The 10993-nt window shown below is 39.5% G+C and overlaps 1 protein-coding gene across 4 annotated transcripts in view; it reads right to left on the reverse strand.

The window, feature by feature from the left end:
- The window catches only part of LOC130149110 (T cell receptor alpha chain MC.7.G5-like), a 95936-nt gene that overhangs the window by 33372 nt on the left and 51571 nt on the right, over positions 1–10993 (reverse strand). The gene's annotated exons all lie outside the window — the stretch shown is intronic.

Raw genomic sequence — 10993 nt, forward strand, 5'->3', positions numbered from 1 at the left:
TGCACTTTGTGTTCTGAACGTTCACTTTGGGAAGCTGCTTTATCACTATATTAGACAACACCTTTGAATGAATCTACTGTAAACAGGATTTTACTGCTTATCTTCCTTTTACAAAACTGGCTGCTATCATTGGCAGCAGGGAAGTAATTTGTGCTCCTGTCAATTTTTTTCATGTTTGCAAATTTTAAATGGGAGCAAAGCCCTTGGAAATAGCATCCTCATGTTCCTCTAACAAAAAATCAGCAGCTTACCTGAATGCACCGTTAGCCGTATTCCACACACAAATATGAATGTCTCAATGATTACGCCCACACCAGCTCCGCCCTTTACAAAAACTTTACATCCATCCTCTCCTGAAATTTAGGATGTTTTCATTCTACATTATTAATTTTAACTATCCCTTATCACATAGAAGTATTGGTAATTTTTATTTTAAAGCAACTTGACAATTATATGCAGAGATTAAATATTCAAAACCATGAAAAATCCACTAAAATGAACATCTCAAAATCCAGCCATAACTTCATCTGCTGGGAGAAGGTAACTGGCATAATTGTGATGAAGTAAATAATTCTGCAGTAACTCTTCTAAAATAACTGAATATGTGCAGATTTTCTTTAGAGCAAAAAGAGCATTTATTCTATAACCTTTACTTTACTCATGACTGCGATCTTTCTGTCTGTCACACTCCATGCAGAAGAAAAGCATTCTGAATGCATATTCAGGAACAACTGAAAAAAAATTTGGGCATCTCTTCCAGAATAGCTTTGCCAATCAGTGCTGCTCCAGTCAAGCAGTCTCAAGTACATTTACTTGCAGTGAATAAAAGCAGAAAGTAGGTAGGACCAGAAGCTGATCAGATATTTTCTTGGGTAGCAAGCACAGAAGGGATTATGTTTTGACTCAGAGTTGTAGTGGCTGAATTGAAGAGTATCTGTGGTTCCAACTCCTAGCAGCACAGTATAACACCACTTCACAAAAAAAATCCTTTCTTAAGAGGTCCAGATCAATTTTCATTTGTAAGTCAACCATAGCACAATTTGGATTTGGAATTCTAAATTGAGTGCTATTCCCAGTTTCCAAAAGTACTGTACAACATAGGAAGTAAAGAAGGGACAAAGGGAGGGACGGAGGGAGGAATTACTATTGTTCAAATTCTACGTTTAGTGGTGGGAAACCTCTCTGTCTGCCCATGCAAAAATTATTTCTATATAAGACTGTTGGCTTTCCAGGCTGCTCTGTACGTGCAATTGTTACTAAAGTCAAGGTTTTTTAACTAAGAGTTGGCTGAGATGTGGGGAAGCAAAACTGTGATTTTCATTAAAGGATGAAAAGCAGCAGATCAAATCACTCAACAGTTTTGAACATCTCACACAGAGTCCCAAATACACAAATCTATTCAACAAATGGAAACTCTCCCAATGATGTTACTATAGAATATATAAATGGAACAGAATTAAAAGCAAGAACAGAGCAATTTTGTCTTTCTGTTTAAGTAATTCCATCTTCCTCCAGGTCCCTGCAGCATTTAGGTGCATAAGAAGTATTAAGTAATTTAGTTTCTCTCTCCTTTTTCACACATAGTAGACACCAAAAGATAAGTCATTTTACCAGAGTCCTATAGCAAGTGATCATCTCCAAGGCCAGTCCTTTGACACCCACCCTCCCCTTGACTGACTGCACCACTAAGCCTATTCATGTCTGTTCAAGACCACATCCCTCAGTATCCTCATTGTTGTGACTGTAGGACATCTAATGAAGAGAAGGATTCCAATGTATGGTACCCTGAATCCAAAGTTCAATAAAATTAAAGAAGTATTATATACACATGTTTGTGGCATGCAGAATTCCTGGCCAACAGCAGACTTACCTGTTTCCAGAAACAGCCAGATCCAATTGGCAGAAGTTGATAGAACTGATGTGGCTTGGTCCTTCTATAGTGAGAAACCCCCCTGCAGAAAACTTCAGTTCAAAAGAGCAGAGAGCCTTACCAGAACACAGCTCCTGAGCGTATCTCATCTGTAGCCTTCCTAGATGCAACAACTTGCCCTTTTCTTTAACACAGGGCACCAGACGCTTTGGCACTTGTATTCATCCATCTTTTTATCAGCCTCTTCATTGCTGGAAGCCAGAAAGTTTGTACTGCATTCCCTGCTGTTTCAGACTTCCTCCTTGTTTAGAAAGACATCCATGCCATTGGAAGACACTAGCCTCCTGGCCTGCTTTAGACAAAACAGCTTTTCAGGGCACAAACACATCCCTTAATCCCAGCAAGACATCTTTCCTCCAGCCTAGGACATTAGACCAATGAGTTTCTTGAACAACTTACAGTTTAACCTCCCTTGGAAGTACCAATAATTTCAAAAACAGTGCTACGTTTCCCATGGTTACTGTGTTTCTTCTGTTACAAATCACTTACAACTGTACAACTTTTAGCATGGATCTTCAAACAAACCTTCTTTGAATCTCAGTTCAGCTATTCATCTTCTTTCACCTGTGCATTTCTGACTGTGGACTTTCTAAAGCTTCTGTATCACATAGGAAGGGTTTTCATTTGCACCTGCTGGCAAGGCAAGAATGCAAAGAGCAAAGGAGTTTAATTTGTGCCATGTGCAGAGAAACATATTATGGGGTTTGGGTTTTTTTCCATTTGACCTATTTACTGGATTTCATCAAACTGAAAATGTGAGAACAATAAACTTTGACCAGCAGGTAGCAGGAGAGGTCAAGGAAAGAAATTCAGTTTAAATTAATATATTTAATTTTATCAGTATTTTTTTATTATTTTGGGGAAACAGGACAAGTCAGATTATGCACCACCAGAGTGAAGTACTATCTTTATTATTATGTATTTTTAATGCTATATAAGACAACAGAAGCATTCAGCTGTACAAAAAGCTATTTAATATTTACCATTCTCATGAAGTTTGGTATTGTTTGAAGTAATAACATGAAAACAATCAGTTTATCTTCTTAAAAATATCTATAAAAGGTTATATGGCAAGAAAATAAAATAAAGCCTGGTTTATCATCTCAACTACAAAGTTTAAATTGGAAAGAATATACTGATGGGAGTTGACCAAAAAAAAGGATTTTTTTTTTTACCTCATTTCATGTATTTTAATTACTTTTAACAAGTTAAAAATCCTAGAAATTTTGTGTTTTGCTTTGAGTATCCTTTCAAGTATATGTATGCTCTTCATTCCAAATGCAACCCTTGCACAAGAGGATAAAAGCACATGCAATTATAATCACAGACAGACATAGCTCTTACACCCAGCTGGGTTTTCCAGTAGTAATAAACAAGCATTGTTAGCCATGTTGCATTCAGACTTATTTTAAGAGCAACTTAAGAAAACCTCCTTACTCTCCTTTGGCAAGAAAGTACTAAATAAACCCCAAGTCTGGTTAATATGCTGTGCAAGTAAGCAGCTTAAACCTTCGAGGGTGAGGAAGTATTCTAGCCCTAGAAGACCCTGGGGCATCACATGAAGAAAAGTAAGAAAAAAGCTTTTCTACAAGGGTCAGGTTGAGGCTTCGATATGTGCATATTCATGGAATTGAGTTGGAAAGAAGTTCAGATAGGTGTTTCTTTTCTTTTTTGCATATGGTTGGAGTAAATATTTATTTGTGTTGAAACAATTTGCCAGAGGATACAAAATCTTGTGTATCATTTTAGGTTGGTATAAGCACTTTTCTCTGGCAGTCTACATACAGAGACATTAATACTGTCCCTGAACTTCTTACTTTCTGTGACATACTTACTGGTTCTAAGAAAGCCAAGACACTACGGGAATGAAACTGGGAGTCCTGCCTTGTGCTGCCAGAGCCTTTCTGGCTATAGCTTACCATCCTTTCTGGCTTGGAGGCTGGGCACTGAAACCTTAGAGATATTTAATCTTGCTTGGGGAATTGCCATATATTTCTGCAGAAGCAAGAAAGTTTAGGCTGGAAGCACAAACACTCCTCTCCCCATATATAAATAAAAACATGAAAGAAAATGCAAAATATTCTTCCTGCTATTCAGTTTTCCTTGTCCTTCATGTCACTTTTCCATTTAACCTTTTGGAAAGGTGTTTATTCACTTTGGGTGCTTTTAATGTTCTCTGCCACAGGAGAGAGCTATCATCGTTTTGACTTGCTCATCAAGAAGCCACACACAGGTGTTAGCATGTTATTTCTGTCAGGCCCACCAAGGGAAAGTAAGATTAAATTTCATGTGCTGGAGGTGAACAAGTGCCTGAAAGTACTTAAAAGGTTTTATTTATGTGTTCATATTGTGGATAGCATGTGCCCTTTTATAATGAGAAGCCACAAAACATACCATGCTCTGACTTGCTGGCAGCAAAAGATCTAAGAAGCTGTTTGGAGGTTGAATCTTTTGACAGTCAAGTCTCAAAGCTCCTGGTTGCTACAGTAGTTTCACCCCTTTTAAAACTAGAAGAGCCTGCAAAAATGCATGGCATGCAACACCTTACTTTTATCAGGCAGAAATCTGCTTTCTATTACAGTGATGAGTTTATTTTTTTATTTATAAGGTTTTATTTTTTAATTGTATTTTAATGATTGCAGGTATCACTAGTTAGTAGAAATGCAGATGGTGCATCTTCTGAGTCATATGGGGCTCTGTGAACTTCTCTGCATTTCCATCATGCCTATAGCATGAAGTTGAACTGGCTGCTTAGAAGCGTTTGCAACTTAGAGGAGAAGCTATGACAAGCAGCAGATTCCCAACAGAAAAGTGAAGAGGCAAATTTTGCACGCACTGAGCTGTAAACTTTTGCTAGAGAATACCCATGAGGCTCAGTAGCAGCCAGAAAAGAATTGCATGCTTAAACTGGGATAAGACATTGTTAGCAATAAGGATTTAATGCTTCATACAGTTAAAAAACACCTGATGGTTCCCTGACCCAGGTGTGAGCTAAGGACTGCCAACAGGTAAAACAATGGCAGCATAGCATCTGTACCTTATTAAGTTAAAATAAGGAAAAACAAAAAAGAAAATAATTCAGAGAAAAACAGCCGTATATGGAGCAGAAATAGAATTCTAAAATTTCCTAATATCAACAAAATTGAACAGTACTGTAAGAACTATTGGGAAAGGAATGTAAACCAGCTCATCTTATCTAAAACATTATATTCTCTTTAAGTAGTATCCAGAGGAAGAGAGTATCAGGAGTTAGCAGAGTAGTTTAGATTTTCATTTGAAATCTAGACATCATCATCATTTTAATGAACTCTTCCACAGAAAAACAAAGTAGCTTTCTAGTAGTAGTTATTCTACAGTCAAAATAAATCTTACATAGAAATGACTGTGATGATGCCTAGACAAAAATGAAAGTCCTTGAAATATAATAAAAAATACAATACAAGCCTATACAACCATTTGAAACCTGCAACTAGTTGGCTTAAATTTACAGAAAGTTGTCTCATGACATAATTTGATTTAGCATTGTAAATATTGCCATTCTGTGTAAATAGAAGTTCTGCTGGTGAAATTGGTTCCTTAAGCTCTTCATTCAAAATAGGATTGTATTGCAGTAGGTGCAGTAAGACTTAGAAATACTCAGGAAAACTAAAGCAATAAAATTGTGTTAGTAAAAAAAGCCACATTTTCTTCCACATACTTCTATACTTAGTAAAGGGAAGGGTGCATTATATGCTCTCCCCACCCTGAACCACCTGACTTACTTGCTGGGATCCTTTAAAGAAAAGAGCTGAATTATTCCCAAAATAAAGCATTCCCAAAATTTTTTGCGCTGATTTTGATACTGGACTTCATGGGGATACAAACAAACTTAAATCCTACCAAGAACTTTAGCTGCCCCATTACACTAGACCTCAAGGGCATTTTAAGCTCTTCACTCTTTTTGATATCTTACAGATTAACATCTAGGATCAACAAGGTATGCAGAAGGAAGAAAACTCTTCAGGTAATGCCTCTTCCAAGATGCCAAACTATATACAGACACTGTATGTCTTCTGTATTACTCTCGACATCTGCAGCAATCCTACAGCACCAGCTGCAATGCTAGAAGGGCACAGTCCCCCAGAAATGCTGTGACTCATCTGTTATATCTTCTCTTTGCATCTGTTTTGCACTCCTGGGGACTTTCTACGTTGAAATTTTGGCTGTTTTCTAAAAGTGTTGTCCTGTCTCAGTATTGGAAAGTAGGAGGCAGAGGGAGAAGAGCAGGCAACCAGCTTGCTTTAGATAAGAACAATAAGCACATGAACATCAGATTTTTTTCTAAATTTTGCTAGAGATAAAAGCTGCAACTTTTTCTGCAGATGGGAACAGAGGTTTCATAAAGCAATGCAACAGGAACAGGAAGCAAAAATCTCTTGCTGATACACAGCAGAGGAGGGAAGACATTCCTTTCAGTGGCAGACTGAGCAGTCATTCTGAGCAAATAGTGCAGAATTTCACTAGCAAAGGACCTGCCTTGTTAATTCTTATTGCTTGGGTGATCACCTTTGATGATATAGTAATGGGATCCTTCCCAAGTACTTTTAAATTTACCTAGGAAGCCATGCATTTTGTCATTTTCACTGCAATAGATGTCTATAACTTCTAGTAGATTTCAAGTATAGCTTTAGGGGTTATGGGTTTGCTCTTGACTAGTATGTACCAAATGAACATCTTTTATAAAGTTGTGGTTTAACCCCTATGAGCAAGCAAGCACCACACAGCCACTTGCTCACTCCCCCTCACCAAGACGGATGGGGAGGAGAATCAGAAAAGAATGTAGATCTCAAACATTGAGATAAGAACAATTTAATAGGTAAAGCAAAAGCCACACATGCAAGCAAAGCAAAACAAGGAATTCATTCACTACTTCCCCTTGGCATGCACGTATTTGGCCATCTCTAGGAAAGCAGGGCCCCATCATACATAACAGTTACTTGGAAAGACAAATGCCATAATGCTGAATGTCCATCCCCTTCCTTCTTCTTCCCCCAGTTTATATACTCAGCATGACATCCCATGGTGTAAAGCAGTTATAGAGGGATGGAGGCAGGTTAATTAATATTGATAATATACAGCTGTGGGCTGGCTTCAGGGGTGTTGGGTTGGCTGACATGGATAATGTGCAGCTGTGGCTGGTTCCCGCTAAGTAGTTAAATAGCTCTAAGGGGTATGGAAGGGGAGGACTGAAGGAAGAGAGACTCTGGATGAAGAGAGACTTGGAAGAAGCAGAGGGAGAGAGGCTGGCTGGAAGAGAACCTTGGAAGAGGAAGAATCCAGATGTAGCAGAGGCAAGAAGCAGGATGGTCTGGCCTGAAGAAAATGAAGCAACAGCACAGTCAGTCAATGAACTTGTGAAACCTTGTGGGGGATAGATGTCCATGCCAGGGCAAGGCACGGGACCTACTTATTGAAGTCAACCTGGTATGGGATGGTAAAAGCCTTGTTGCAGATAGTTAGTTTTGATAGTGCTGCAACACCATGGTATGGAATACCCTTTTGGCTAGTTTGGGTCATCTGTCCTGGCTGTGTCCCCTCCCAGTTTCCTGTGCCCCTCCAGCCCTCTCACTGGCAGGGCCCAAGGAACAGAAAAGTTCTTGATTTATTGTAAACATTGCCCAGCAACAACTAAAAACATGTGTGCTATCAACATTGTTCTCACACCAAATCCAAAACACAGCACTGCACCAGATACTAAGAAGAAAATTACCTCTATCCCAGCTGAAAGCAGGGCATATGACGTGAGTTTCTTAGGCCTGCGTTAAAAGGGGAAAGAGTGTGAATCAGAAACTGAAAACAAATAAAACTGCACCACGCAACAGCAACTGCACAGGAGAGATGAGGAGATACTCACAATGAACCACTTCAAGGCACTCAGAACTCTAGTCTGAGACACACTCGTGACCTTTACCTACAAAGATGAAAATTTTCTAGCCCCCTGAGGCAGGTACATTTGTTGTGTGACTTTGTGTGACCCAGGCTGCTTGATAGATCCTTAAGACCAGAGGTGAGAACAGAGAGGAATGCATCATTGTCACAAACCATGAGCATTATTAACATCAAGGAAAGAAAGATAGAAGTCCACAAATTGCATCTTGGATGTGCATGCTTGCATATGGAGACAGATGTTCACATCAGCTGTTTCCAGGCTCTAACACTGGGTGGAGGGAGAGTACTGTTTGGAGAACTTTAAGAAGAAGCTTCTACTTTGGGTGAATGGATCTTTGGAGGTTGTTCTCATTCTGAAAACAGCAACATTGTTGGGAGCAGTTTCTTAACCCTAGGCTGGACTTCAGTTTGAAAACTACTCCCTTACACAAAAACAGTGTAGTCAAAAGGACAGGGGGAAAGGTCAAACTACAGTCATTACTAGTGATTTTTAAATAATTTTCTGAGCTGTAAAAATGCTCATTTATACCTTTGAATAACTATTAGACCTAAACTGGACAGATCTTATTTCCATGTATGCACAACCATGAGAAAATGAAGTTGTTGGATAACAGAGGTGATATGGTATAATAACAGTGCCCTTGGTGTAGTAGTAGTGGTACTGCTTTTTGTAACCATGTCAAGAGACCTTAAAGCCTGAATATTTTTGTACGCTTCAAAGGTACCACACCTGTTTGTCTTTCTCATAAGACATTGCTCACCTGACGTTGTCTTTGAGAAATTTCAGATTATGTTCAGGCTCAGTAACCTTAAGTTGCTGCATTAGCTGAATTTCTGATGGCTTGTCTGCCATGTCTCCCCTGGGCTTGCTCAGAACACACTTTATTCATGACCTGGGGGCCTCAGCTCCCACCAGGCAATATTGAAACAGTGTGAGGCTCAGTTTTCCTCCATCTCTCATTGTGAGACATGGCAAAGAAAAGCATTCAAGCCCTGATGCTAAGTATCACTGCTATCACTGTTTTCTCAAGTCCCATACTGCATTTTTGTCTTTTGTTAAATATCTCATGAGTTACCTTCTTGAGCATTATTTGGCTGCGTTAGTGCTCCTGATCACTCTACAGTATAAAGGAAGATAAGCTGCATTTTTTTTTCTGTAATGAATTGCACTGTAAATGTGCAATTTGTTTTTCCTGTCCAAACAACTACACTCTTAACCTGGGCTTTCTTATTTGAAATTTCTAGGCAAATGTTCTGTGTATGACAAAATTATTACAGAAATCCAGAATGCTTGAGGATGGAAGGGACCTCTGGAGGTCATCTGGTCTTCCCTGCTCAAGTAGGACTGCCTAGAGCTGTTTGCCGAGGACCATGTACAGAAAGCTTTTGAATATCTCCAGGGGTAGTGACTCCGCCTCTGGAGATATTCAAAGGCTATCTGAACATAATCAAATATGGACACAATTAAATCTGTAGGATAATATGAATAGTACTATTAAAATGTTTTTTACTCAGGAGTTCTTCTTATCATCATCTTAATTTATTCCAATATCATTGGATCTCTTACAGGACAATATGTTTTTTCCTGTTTAGGGATAATTCTAAATTCCAAGGTGCTGATTTTAACAGAGGATATTTTACTGTGGAGCAGAATATCTCTACAAAAACTTTCTCTTAGCTCATATCAGCTGGGAAACCTACAGAGTCTACCGTCTTCTGTGGAATTAGTCACACCAACACAGCCTAGCTATTGGGCTGTACAAAAGCTCCCTGTTATGGATTTTCTTCTGCAAACAAAGATTTTCTCCTGTTTTCTTAAGCTGCATGTTCTGCATTGGCTCAAAATTACAGATTGGCAACTGTAAAGTGAAAAGTCACTGCTAGTGGGAGGCAACCAGGAAGTCATAGTGACAGAAAGTAGGAAAGAGGCTCTTTCTTAACTCAAACTGGAATAATTAGATCTAGACAGATCCTTCCTAACAGGGGGAATGGTTCAAATAAAAAATCCAGCAGACTCGGCCTAGAAGTTTAAGAGCTGGAAAGGGATTGTGTGTCTGCACAGGTATCTGCTTCTTTTAGCTGGATCTTGTGGCCTAGTACCATACTGCCTGTCCCATTGACATCCCTTCTCTAGACATGAGCAGCCTAGAGGTGCCAGGATTCCTCACTGGGTACAAATACCTCTCTTCTCCCCAAGGGCGTACTTATGCACTTTGTTCCCTCTTCCTCTCTCATCTCCAGTTAGTCTAAGCTAGCATAGGTTGTTTCTTGCCCTGGGAAACTAATCCTTTCCTTCCAGAATAAGGCCAGACACAGCCAACTAAATTATTTTCTCCAGGTAAAGTGAGAAAAACAGGCTGTGTCAGCTTTGGCTACAGTATGAGGATGCCTGGACTGTCTTCAGTATCCAACCTTGACATCATGTCTCAGAAACATTATTTTGGCCAGCTGTGACACAGCCCTCTTCTTTCATATACTCTGACCTGAAATAAAGTCTTAGGGGAGCCACAGGCCTGACCATCAGGCTATCCCACTCCAGTGAGGACTAACTTTGATCACTGTTGGTGGGTGATGGACTGTGGTAAGAGACTGATCGATGGGTATTCCCTGCTTCTCATGATCCACAGAGCTGAAGGCTTCGAACCACCTTCTCAAAGGCACCAGATTCTCTTTTTTTGACTGAGACCTAGATAACAGACTTGGGTGACTGACATTTTAGGGAGTTAGTGAGGACACAGATGTTGCCACACTGATAGTTTTCCCAGTGATACACAGAGAGGTCTGAAAAACCTGACCATGGAGGTATCACTTAGATCATGAATATTTTTGTGATGGAAATGAGGGCTCTGGTGCCCTGTGCTTAGGAACAATAGAGACTGAAGTCGTTACCTGGCTAATAAATTTCTATATGAGTCAATGCTACACCTCAATAGTCACACATTTGTAGATCCCTCTTTTTGCTTGTGCAGTGTTGCAGATTTTAATTCTGCCAAAGCTCTCAGGCATAACAAAGGACTGCTTAGGAAGATGTCACTCCTTGATTGCATAAAGACACAGAAATGGTACTTGAAATCTGCATTTTGTCTGAGAGACTGGGAAAATGTGTGGAGTGCAAGACAAAAGGGTTCAGGGTGT

The sequence above is a fragment of the Falco biarmicus genome, chromosome 4, assembly GCF_023638135.1.
Source record: "Falco biarmicus isolate bFalBia1 chromosome 4, bFalBia1.pri, whole genome shotgun sequence".
NCBI lineage: Eukaryota > Metazoa > Chordata > Aves > Falconiformes > Falconidae > Falco > Falco biarmicus.